Source organism: Bos grunniens, chromosome 11, assembly GCF_055505025.1.
Source record: "Bos grunniens cultivar Pamir isolate PY7600 chromosome 11, Bosgru_T2T1.0, whole genome shotgun sequence".
NCBI classification, from domain to species: domain Eukaryota; kingdom Metazoa; phylum Chordata; class Mammalia; order Artiodactyla; family Bovidae; genus Bos; species Bos grunniens.
In genome coordinates, this window is record NC_141175.1 from 85,604,315 (window position 1) to 85,616,068 (window position 11,754).

The 11,754-nt window shown below is 41.7% G+C and overlaps 1 protein-coding gene across 1 annotated transcript in view; it reads right to left on the bottom strand.

The window, feature by feature from the left end:
* Positions 1 to 4,848, bottom strand: part of TMEM178A (transmembrane protein 178A) — a 103,650-nt gene extending 98,802 nt beyond the window's left edge. The window contains exon 1 of the mRNA XM_086327356.1: positions 4,755 to 4,848. The gene's annotated coding sequence lies outside the window, so the exon portion shown is untranslated. The remainder of the gene's footprint in view (positions 1 to 4,754) is intronic.
* Between the last annotated feature and the right edge of the window lie 6,906 nt (positions 4,849 to 11,754).

Below are 11,754 nucleotides of genomic sequence, written 5' to 3' on the forward strand. Positions count from 1 at the left end.
GACTTAATAAAAATTTATTGCACACAGAAATCTCCATATTTTTACACCTTCCCATTAAGAAGGTGTCACAACAAATGTCATATGATATCACTTATATGTGGAATCTAAAAAAGATACAAATGAACTTATTTATAAAACAGAAACAGACTCACAGACATAGAAAACAAGCTTATGGTTACCCAAAGGGGTGGGGAGGGAAAGATTAGGAGTTTGGGATTAACAGATACACAGTACTGTATATAAAAATAGATAAACAAGGCCCTACTATATAGCACAGGGAACTATATTCAATATCTTACAATATCCTATAATGGAAAGGAATCTGAGAAAGAACATATATATATATATATGTTCTTTTATATATATTTATCTCTGAATCACTTTGCTGTACACCAGAAGCTAACACAATATTGTAAATCAACTATATTTCAATTAAAACGATTTTTTTTTAATTTTTAAAAAAACTCTCAAGAAAGCACAAATTTTCTAAGCTTCATTCTCATAAGCCTTTCCAGCCCACAGCTGAAGAGCCAGCATCAGCCAGCCACAGCCAGCCATTCTCAGGCAGAAAGTAGCCTCAGGGTCCCTTCGGCTTCCAGAAATCAGATATGACCTCCTTGCAACGTTTTCCTTGTGAACTCAGCCAGGTACCTAGAATTGGACTTCCAGGACCAGCCCTCAGATACTCCTTTTCAAAATTTGTTGTTCAGACCATCAGAGAAAATTATAATTCCATCAAACAATTAAGATAGAGCTCACATTTGTAGCTTTCTGGGGAACGCAGAGTGAAATCCAAAATTACCTCCTTAGCAAGAAAAGTGACTGAAAGTGAAAGTCGCTCAGTAGTGTCTGACTCTTTGCAACCCCAAGTTACAGTCCATGGAATTCTCTGAGCCAGAATATTGGAGTGGATAGCCTTTCCCTTCTCCAGGAGATCTTCCGAACCTAGGTCTTCCTCATTGCAGGTGGATTCTTTACAAGCTGAGCCACAAGGGAAGCCCCTAGCAAGGAAGGAAAGTCCTTAAAACAATAAAATGAATCAAAGATGTGGCAATAAAGTGTTAAAGGCAGGAATACCTTCGATACTGAAAAGTTTGTCAACACCTTTGAAGTTCAGTGGTTTCACCTCTTTCCAAGTGTTGGGGCTTTTTTTTTTTTAAAGGACATGAAGAACCTTAAAGAGGTCCTGGGAAGTCAGATGTTTTGCTCTTCAACATCAAACTCTCCTGGAAGATAATAAGGAGCTCCCCTTCAAGCTACACAAATAAAATAATAAATAGGAAAATAGTGGGGAAAATAGGAGATAGTAGAATTGATGAGGACCAAATGTTTGGAAAGCAAAAGAGTATTTCAGGAACCTGAAGGTGAACTTCTAACAATTTATTGACCTGGTAGAAAAGTCTAGAAATTGTGATCATAATGGAACACTGAGACAACTTCCTAAAGGAGTTCATAAGCCCTCATGAACAAAAGGGAACAATGGATCAAGACACCCAGAAGAGCCCTGAGAGTTAGGGAGGAGAATTTTGTCTTGCCCTTGTATGATGAGCAAGAGCTAAACATAACTAGTTGTGCAATGAGTTGACTAGTTGAATGAACACTAAATCAACTCTTCTGAGTACACAGAGTTGTCTTCAAATAACCCACTCATGTTTTTAAGCTTTAAGTCAAGAATCCTAACCAGGTATTATTTACAACAACAAATACTGAGACTGACAGATCCTAAATGCCAACTGATACCCACAAGGGTCGTTAAATCAGCCTAGACTGGAAACACCTACACACTCTCTAGCACAAGGAGAAAACATGTAAACACCACAGAGGTGACCTTATCCAGGCTCCACGCCCCCTTTTCGGTTTCTAAAACCATCGCTATGACCCTTCACCTAGTATGCCTTTCCCCACCTTCATGGCCCACTCCTCACACTTGTCCCTACAAATTACACTCTTATTCCCAGAGTTTGCAGTAATCTGGTTAAGGTAATTTATATTAAATTACAGACTTTTGATGACCCTAATGTTTCCAGAAGAATTTTCATTTTTACAATAAAAGACCCAATAAATTCAACTGATGGTCAGTATAAAGGTTTTAGTTACATATAGAGAATATTTTTTATATGAGAGTGTTTTAGTGAGAGATACAAGTTATTGAAAACAGATCAAGCTACCACAAGCCAAGAGGGAAACTGGGTTTCATTTTTCTGTCTCCCTAAAAACCATTTTAACAGTTTCTTTATCTACATGGCAGAATAAAGCTGTACTATGCTCTCGAGATTCCACATTGCAGTTCTAGAGACCGACTGACTACCTCTAAATGCCATTTTTAATTTACAGGGAGAAAATCTGACTGGCACAGCCCGGCTTCCTTTGCAGCCAGGGACATGGGTATGACACAGCCCAGCCATGAATACTAAGGTCCTACCGAGGGGTAGGGAGTTGTATTGGTAGGTATTATACAGGCTAAATGGATATCCTAAAAGCTCTGCTATAAAGGCCTTCCTGCAGAACCTTTGAATCTGTGTTTTCCAAACTTCTCTGAGGGTAGAATCATCAGACCCTAGACTGAAAAGTCTGAATCAGTGGACCTGGCAATGTCTATTTTTAGTAACTACATCAGGTGATGATTATCGTGAGGTAAGCTTGGGAAACTCTGTTGAATCAAACCAGAGGCTACTGCCTATACAGAAGGACATGTTTGACCTGTGTAGCCAAAATCTCCCATCCTGCATTCCTCAAAGTGTCTTAACCTATGATTGTCAATGAGCCTACTCTCTCCACAATCTGATCTCTTGGAAGTCTTCTTTAAAAAAAAAAAAAAAAAAAATTTACTTATTTTGGCTGCACTAGGTCTTTGTTGCCAGGTGCAGGACTTCTCTAGCTGCAGAGAGCAGGGGCTACTGTCCAGTTGGTGGCACATGGGCTGCTCGTTGAAGCGGCTCTTCTTGTTGCAGAGCACGGGCTCTAGGACACATGGGCTGCAGCAGTTGCAGTTCTCGGGGCTAAGTGGCTCTGCGGCATGTGGGATCTCCCCGGACCAAAAATCAAACCCGTCCCCTGCATTGCAAGGCAGATTCTCAACCTCTGGACCAGGGAAGTCTTCTTGGGAGTCTTCTATCCTGAATCATTTCAAAGTCTCAGGAAATAACTATGAGGAGACTCAACATTACCCACACTTCGGAGAAGGCAATGGCACCCCACTCCTGGAAATTTTGCCTGGAAAATCCCATGGACGGAGGAGCCTGGTGGGCTGCAGTCCATGGGGTCATTAAGGGTCAGGCACGACTGTGCGACTTCACTTTCACTTTTCATGCATTGGAGAAGGAAATGGCAACCCACTCCAGTGTTCTTGCCTGGAGAATCCCAGGGACGGCGGAGCCTGGTGGGCTGCTGTCTATGGGGTCGCAGAGTCGGACACGACTAATGTGACTTAACAGTAGCAACTTTCACAGGATATTTGGGCCCAAAGCATGGAAAAATAAAACAGCATAGAAAATCTTGGGGCCCAAAGATTTTAATTCTTTTTGGATTAAAAAGAAATAGTCAACTTTCCATACAGACTTCCCTCCTCCTCCTTAGAGATCAGGATAGCATGAAAAACTCTCTTCCCTTAAGAACTCCAACTGCCTTGAGAGTAGGTGAGTTTGACATCCTTCACATTCTTACTTCACCCCAATCCCACCATTTCAGTTAACTGGGTGTCCTGGTCTCAAGAATTTTATCACATAGCTTAGAAGATCGATGTGCTACTCCTAAAACAGCTTCATAAAGGATAGTGTAACAAATTAAAGGCTTAGCTTTACCTATTAAGACTCACATAATATTATCCTAATAATACAATGCTGGTTTATTTTCAGGCTGGGGTTATCAACTAAAGGACACCCTTATAAACTAAGGAACAAGCAGATACTTAATGACAACTGCCAAAATCTTTTTCCTGTGTAAAGCACTGTTGAGGTTTTCAAAAGATGTATCAGAAATACAAAAGGCCAGTGAACATATGAAAAAATTGCTCCACCTCAGCAAGTATACAAATTAAAAGAATGAGCTCATTTTTTACCTATCAAATTGGCAAAGACAAAAAAAGAATAATCCCCAGTGCTGGTAAGGTTGTGAGAAGGTTGACTCCCTTGCTGAAAGGAGTATAAATTGGGATGGCTTTTCCAGAAGGTAATTGGAATATGTATTTGTAAAGTCTTAAAAGTGGCTACATTTCTTAATCTAGCACTTTTTATTTGTAAGAATTTATCCTAAAAAAAAAAAAGAACTAAGACTGGGCTCATAGATTTATGACAAGATTGTTCATTATAACACTGACTATATTGGCAAGTACCTGGAGAAAAGAACCGAGCAACAGAAAATAGTTAAGCAAACTAAGGCAGAGACATACAATGGATATATTGCACTGTCACAAAAAACTGAGGAGGTATGATAATATTTATAGATGTGGAGTATTTAATATGTTGGCAAAAAAAATCAGTTTAAAAAATATTTATAAAAATAAAAAAATTTAAAAAAAATTATAAGAGGTATGACCTCATTTTTGTTTTTAAAAATTGTAGTAGACTATTTGGGCACAGTTGCTAGTCTGTAATTCATTACTGGGAATCACCCCCACAAACCTACCTGAAAGGGGTGGTCTTCCTGGTCCTGTTTTAGTAACAGCTTGACATTGGCTGATAAAAGTGTGGGATCAGTAAATAGCTAGAATTCTCTGACTGGAGAATAAGAACTAACAGACACAATACCGTGCTCACATGATTGCTGAGGAATAAACTGAAGGATGCTGTTCAATTAGGGCAGGAATGGCCATTTTCACTCACTCGCAAGCAGAAGAGTAGCTGAATGAGCCTTGTCTGCAGGAAGGAAAGGGGGAGAAGAGAGAAACAGAACATGAGCTTCAAAAGACTGTGATGTGTGGAAGGAGGAGTGTCCTCTCCCTAACTTTAAAACCTCCTTTTATTGAACTATCTTGAATCACATAAAGAGTAAACTTCTGAATTTAACAGATACGAGCACCGAAGAATTGATGCTTTTGAACTGTGGTGTTGGAGAAGACTCTTGAGAGTCCCTTGGACTGCAAGGAGATCCAACCAGTCCATTCTAAAGGAGATCAGTCCTTGGTGTTCTTTGGAAGGAATGCTACTAAAGCTGAAACTCCAGTACTTTGGCCACCAGATGCGAAGAGTTGACTCATTGGAAAAGACTCTGATGCTGGGAGGGATTGGGGGCAGGAGGAGAAGGGGATGACAGAGGATGAGATGGCTGGATAGCATCACGGACTCGATGGACGTGAGTCTGGGTGAACTCCGGGAGTTGGTAATGGACAGGGAGGCCTGGCATGCTGCGATTCATGGGGTCGCAAAGAGTTGGACACGACTGAGCAACTGAACTGAACTGATCCCTGAAAGATGGTATTTCAGACCAATTTTCTCTGCTTTTTCTTTTAAATTGTAACATGACATGAAAGGTCAAAAAGCCTGCACTCCACCCAGGATTATGCACTTAACTGTGTGATTTGGAGGAGTCATTCTACCGTCTAGATTCTGTGAGACTTTCAAGCAGGAAATCCCAGCTTTTTAGAAAGGACAAAGTAGACTCATGGGGGTAGGACCCAGAGAACTCCCTGTCTGCCCATCTTGCAGGTGACTCAAAACCCAAGTGAAAAAGACTGAATCATGCCCTGCCAGTGAGTGGCAGTCTAGATGTGAGTCCTGGTTCTTCTGAGGACACCAGCAAGTGGGTTCGGGCAAATTGCTTAATGATTTTATAGCTCAATCTCCCTATCTGTAAAATGGGATTAATTTTTTAAATTAATTAATTTATTTAAATTGGAGATAATTACTTTACAATATTGTGGTGGTTTTTTGCCATACATAGATATGAATCAGACACAGGTGCACATGTGTCCCCCTATCCTGAACCCCCCTCCCACCTCACCCCATTCCTCTGGGTTGTCCCAGAGCACTGGCTTGTCCTGCTTTGTGCATCGAATTTGCACTGGTCATCTATTTTACATATGGTAATATACATGTTTCAATGCTATTCTCTCAAATCATCCCACCCTTGCCTTCTCCCACAGAGTCCAAAAGCATGTCCTTTACATCTGTGTCTCTTTTGTTGTCTTGCATATAGGGTGGTCATTACTGTCTTTTTAAATTCCATATATATGTGTTAATATGTTGTATTGGTGTTTCTCTTTCTGACTTACTTCACACTGTATAATAGGCTCCAGTTTCATCCACGGCATTAGAACTGACTCGAATGCATTCTTTTTTATAGCTGAGCAGTATTCCATTGTGTATATGTACCACAACTTCCTTATCCATTTGTCTGCCAGTGGACATCTAGGTTGCTTCCATGTTCTAGCTATTGTACACAGTGCTGCAATGAACATTAGGATACATGTGTCTCTTTCAATTCTGGTTTCCTCAGTGTGTATACTCAGCAGTAGGCAGTTCTATTTCCAGTTTTTTAAGGAATCTCCACACTGTTCTCCATAGTGGCTGTACTAGTTTGCACTCCCACCAACAGTGTAATAGGGTTGGGATTAATTCTTACACAGCTTCCTTAGGACTGCTGAAGGATTCAGCTGAGCTATTTCAAATCCTGAAAGACGATGCTGTGAAAGTGCTGCCCTCAATATGCCAGCAAATTTGGAAAATTCAGCAGTGGCCACAGGACTGGAAAAGGTCAGTTTTCATTCCAATCCCAAAGAAAGGCAATGCCAAAGAATGCTCAAACTACTGCACAATTGCACTCATCTCACATGCCAGTAAAGTAATGCTCAAAATTCTCCAAGCCAGGTTTCAGTAATACGTGAACCATGAACTTCCTGATGTTCAAGCTGGTTTTAGAAAAGGCAGAGGAACCAGAGACCAAATTGCCAACATCCGCTGAATCATCAAAAAAGCAAGAGAGTTCCAGAAAAACATCTATTTCTGCTTTATTGACAATGCCAAAGTCTTTGTGTGGATCACAATAAACTGGGGAAAATTCTGAAAGAGATAAGAATACTAGACCACCTGACCTGCCTCTTGAGAAATCTGCATGCAGGTCAGGAAGCAACAGTTAGAACTGGACATGGAACAACAGACTGGTTCCAAATAGGAAAAGGAGTACGTCAAGTCTGTATATTGTCACCCTGCTTATTTAACTTATATGTAGAGTACATCATAAGAAACGCTGGACTGGAAGAAACACAAGCTGGAATCAAGACTGCTGGGAGAAATATCAATAACCTCAGATATGCAGAAGACATCACCCTTATGGCAGAAAGTGAAGAGGAACTCAAAAGCCTCTTGATGAAAGTGAAAGTGGAGAGTGAAAAAGTTGGCTTAAAGCACAACATTCAGAAAACGAAGATCATGGCATCCGGTCCCATCACTTCATGGGAAATAGATGGGGAAACAGTGGAAACAGTGTCAGACTTTCTTTTTTTGGGCTTCAAAATCACTGCAGATGGTGACTGCAGCCATGAAATTAAAAGACGCTTACTCCTTGGAAGGAAAGTTATGACCAACCTAGATAGCATATTGAAAAGCGGAGATATTACTTTGCCAACAAAGGTCCGTCTAGTCAAGGCTATGGTTTTTCCAGTGGTCATGTATGGATGTGAGAGTTGGACTGTGAAGAAAGCTGAGTGCTGCAGAGTTGATGCTTTTGAACTGTGGTTTTGGAGAAGACTCTTGAGAGTCCCTTGGACTGCAAGGAGATCCGACCAGTCCATTCTGAAGGAGATCAGCCCTGGGATTTCTTTGGAAGGAATGATGCTAAAGCTGAAACTCCAATACTTTGGCCACCTCATGTGAAGAGCTGACTCATTGGAAAAGACTCTGATGCTGGGAGGGATTGGGGGCAGGAGGAGAAGGGGACGACAGGGGATGAGAAGGCTGGATGGCATCACTGACTCAATGGATGTGAGTCTGAGTGAACTCCGGGAGTTGGTGATGGACAGCAAGGCCTGGCGTGCTGCAATTCATGGGGTTGCAAAGAGTCGGAAACGACTGAGCAACTGAACTGAACTGAACTGAACTCATGTAAAGTTCTTAGCATAGGAACTAGAACATAAAATAAGCATTAGTTGTGGTCTCCAGAGGCCCTATTCAAGGAAAAGGTATTCCTTACTTTCCAAGAAACAGATTAGTCCCCTAGGCCAATGCTTCTCAAACTTCAGTGTGCCTAGAATTCCCTAAAAATGTTGCTAATAAGCAGATTTTGGTGTGGGCTCAGAATTTGCAATTCCAACTAGTTCTAGGTAAAACAAAGCAGGTAATCCACCAAGCTGTGTTAGTGTTAACACTTCTGCCTCAAAGAAACGCATAAAACCTTCTCATACCTGTTTCCAATGTGCAAAAGAACCCTCAATCAACTGGAAAGTTTTAAGAGTGGGACCTTTTAATTACTTAGATGTTCTCACTAAATTGGAGTTAAACATCGCCATGTTTTCAGTTTCAGCTTTCAGAGCAACTGCTTCTAAAATATATTATTAGTTCACTTTTTGGCTTTGGTAAGTTCAGGACATAATTTAATCTTTCTTGGATGATTTGTGAGGCACTTCAGACTCTTACGGTGCCTCTGGTCATTATTTAGAGCATTCATTTTCATTGCCTGGCTCCACAGACACAGGAGTTATGGGGTAAGAAATTGGACTGAATTTGTTCAGACCCAGAGCATAGTCTGAACTCCGTTGAAGGGTTTTATGTGTTTCTACTGATTCTTTGGAATGAGTGTCTTTGCTGACCATAAAGTTAAATGAAGGATGCTATTCTGGTTACTTGAAGGGTCTGATCATGCTCTGAATAGTTGAGTTATATACACTGCTACAGAATAACACCATGCCATGCCAGGGGTGCAGCCAGGCACTCCTGGCCAATCTGTGGAGGATGCTAAAAGAAGCATCCCTGGGAAACACTCAAGACTTTGAGGATATCAGGAGCTCTTTTACCTCATCACTTATGCAATATTGCTTTCTCCCCAGTCTTGTCTTAACAAAGAATTAGGGCAGCTTCAAAGCCATTTCGCAAATAAACAGACTCAAGACTGCTGCTACTGAACACTCAGGAAACCTGCTTTTCTTTACTCATGGTGGTTTACAGAGGATTTCTACTCCATGGAATGGTCATTTCTTAAGCTGTTTCAAACTCACAAGATCTATTGGGAATCACATGAACCATGTCTAGCCTTGCCTGGCTGTTTTTCTCAGTTCAGTTCTATTTCCTTCCTTCTCCTCCATCCCCCTCCATCCTTTCTTCTCATCCTCCTCCTCCCTCCCACGCATTCTTACTGAGGCATGACACTCTCAGAGAAGGCTGCACCCTCTCTCCCACCCCTGCTATTTCCCATCCTTGCTCTCTGAGCTTACTCCTTTAAACCAGTTCTATTCTTATAGGAAAACTTGGTCTCCTTTTGATATATTTAAGTCAGGCCCCATTTCTCCCAGATATTTCCCTGAATCTTTCCAAATGTCTGCAGGTCTCAGCACACAGACGTTCTTACCAAAGACTGTTAACAAATGCTCTTTTGGAGCCTGAGATACATCCAGTCTGACCCTCCCTTCAATAGACATGGGTGTGAGAGTTTGCTTGGACAACCCTGCAGCAACACCATGATCAACCCAAAATAAACACAAATCTAACTCCAGTAGCTTTGAAGAATCATGTAGATTAACATCAGTCACATTATGTTTTAAAAGTTCTAATAGGCACTATTTAAAAGTAAAAAGAAACAGCTAAAATCAATGTTGGAGATGTGGTAAGGTAAGTCGCTTCAGTCGTGTCCGACTCTGTGCGACTCCATAGACGGCAGCCCACCAGGCTCCCCCCGTCCCTGGGATTCTCCAGGCAAGAACACTGGAGTGGGTTGCCATTTCCTTCTCCAATGCATGAAAGTGAAAAGTGAAAGTGAAGTCGCTCAGTCGTGTCCGACTCTTCGCAACCCCATGGACTGCAGCCTACCAGGCTCCTCCGTCCATGGGATTTTCCAGGCAAGAGTACTGGAGTGGGGTGCCATCGCCTTCTCCGTACCTTACTGGAGATGTACCTTAACCCAATATATTAAAATATTATCATTTCAATGAGTATTCAGTATAAAAAATTGTCAACAAAATAGGTATTTGACATTCTTTTTCTATACTAAGTCATCCCCTGTGCATGCTACACTTGCTGCGTGTCTCAGTTTGGACCAGCCACACTTTAATGGCTCAATGGGCAAAGGTGGGCCCTAATGTCCACATAGAAAGAGAAGAATGTAGATGTCTACTGTGAGTCCCATAAAGGAGCAGAGTGAAAGTTTTTACAAGCATATCATAAAGGCTACATCTTTAAAACCTTTCTTAGACAACTCTCCACCCAAGGCAAGTGCTAAGAATCTCACACCCCACTCACCCCCTCGCTGCTTTGTTCTGTTCTTCATTTTCCCTCCTCCTCAACTTGCTTTTACTGGCCTAGGCCCCTGATACTGAAAATGCTTCTCTGACTGCTTTTCCTCCAAGAATTAGTCCTTCTGGAATTATAGTGAATAAAATGATCTATTTTGTTGAGTGATTCTTCAAGGTTTCTGGTTCACCCGGCACCTGCTCACCAGTCTCCCAGGTTTCTTGAGGGTGCCTGGGTGAACACAAGTGATCCCCAGCCGGAAACACATGAGCCACTCTTCAGATGCGTGGGGACTTCACCAAGGCAACAGAATCTGCCTGTGGTGAAAATGCTTCTGCTAACCAGCCCACTTTGCAGAGCCCTTCTCAGGATCGCTGCCAGCACTGCAGTTCTAACAGGAGAGTTACTGAGAAAAGGAAGGATTCCGCTCTGTGACAAAGACCATTCCCTCCTTCTGACACCTAGAGTCTTGGGAATGAGAAGGTAGAAGACACGGAGGCAAAGCAACACTTCCTGGACAGCAGTTTTATTATATTCAGCTGTAGGGGCTACAGAATTAATCATGATCTGTTTGTACAGCTTTCCTGTCAACACTAGTTATAGCTACCTTGTGCTTCTCTAAGAACTCAGATGGGATGTTTCCCAAAGACAATCCAGGTGGAGTTACAGTTTCTGGTGGTGAGAATGATTTGCTCATGTCCAGCACTATCTTCCCTAAGATTGTGAAACTCATATTTTTAAAAAGTATTTATTTATTTGGCTGTGTCAAGTCTTAGTCATGGCATGCAGGATCTTTAGTTGTGGCATATGAACTTAGCTGTGGTCTGTGGAATCTAGTTCCCTAACCAGGGATTGAACCCAGGCTCCCTGCTACTGAAGCTGTAGCCACTAGATCACTAGGGAAATCCCTGAAATATCGTTTTGAATCATTTGGTTGGAATGAAGATGGAAAACATTGCTCATAAAATAGATGCCTCTATCTATGGACAACAGATAATAACAATAACATCTAGCTAAGTAGCCTTGATCATCATGAGTCACAGCTGGATCTAACTGTTCAGCTCAGTCATATCCAACTCTTTGTGACCCCATAGACTATAGACCACCAGTGTCCTCTGTCCATGGAATTTTCCAGGCCAGAATACTGGAGTGGGTTGCCATTTCCTACTCCAGGATCTAACTGAATAAATCCTTATTATTATTATAGCCACACAAGAGATATGATTGGACCATGCAAATAACCCAAATGTTCTCAGGAATCACAATCAACTAGACTCCCAAGGGTCATCCAGACCAAAAAAGACCTAAAGCTAGTCTAGTAAACCCCTTAAGTCTTCTAAACCAATGCAGTACTGGCAGAAGTGAGTCACCCAGGGAGAGC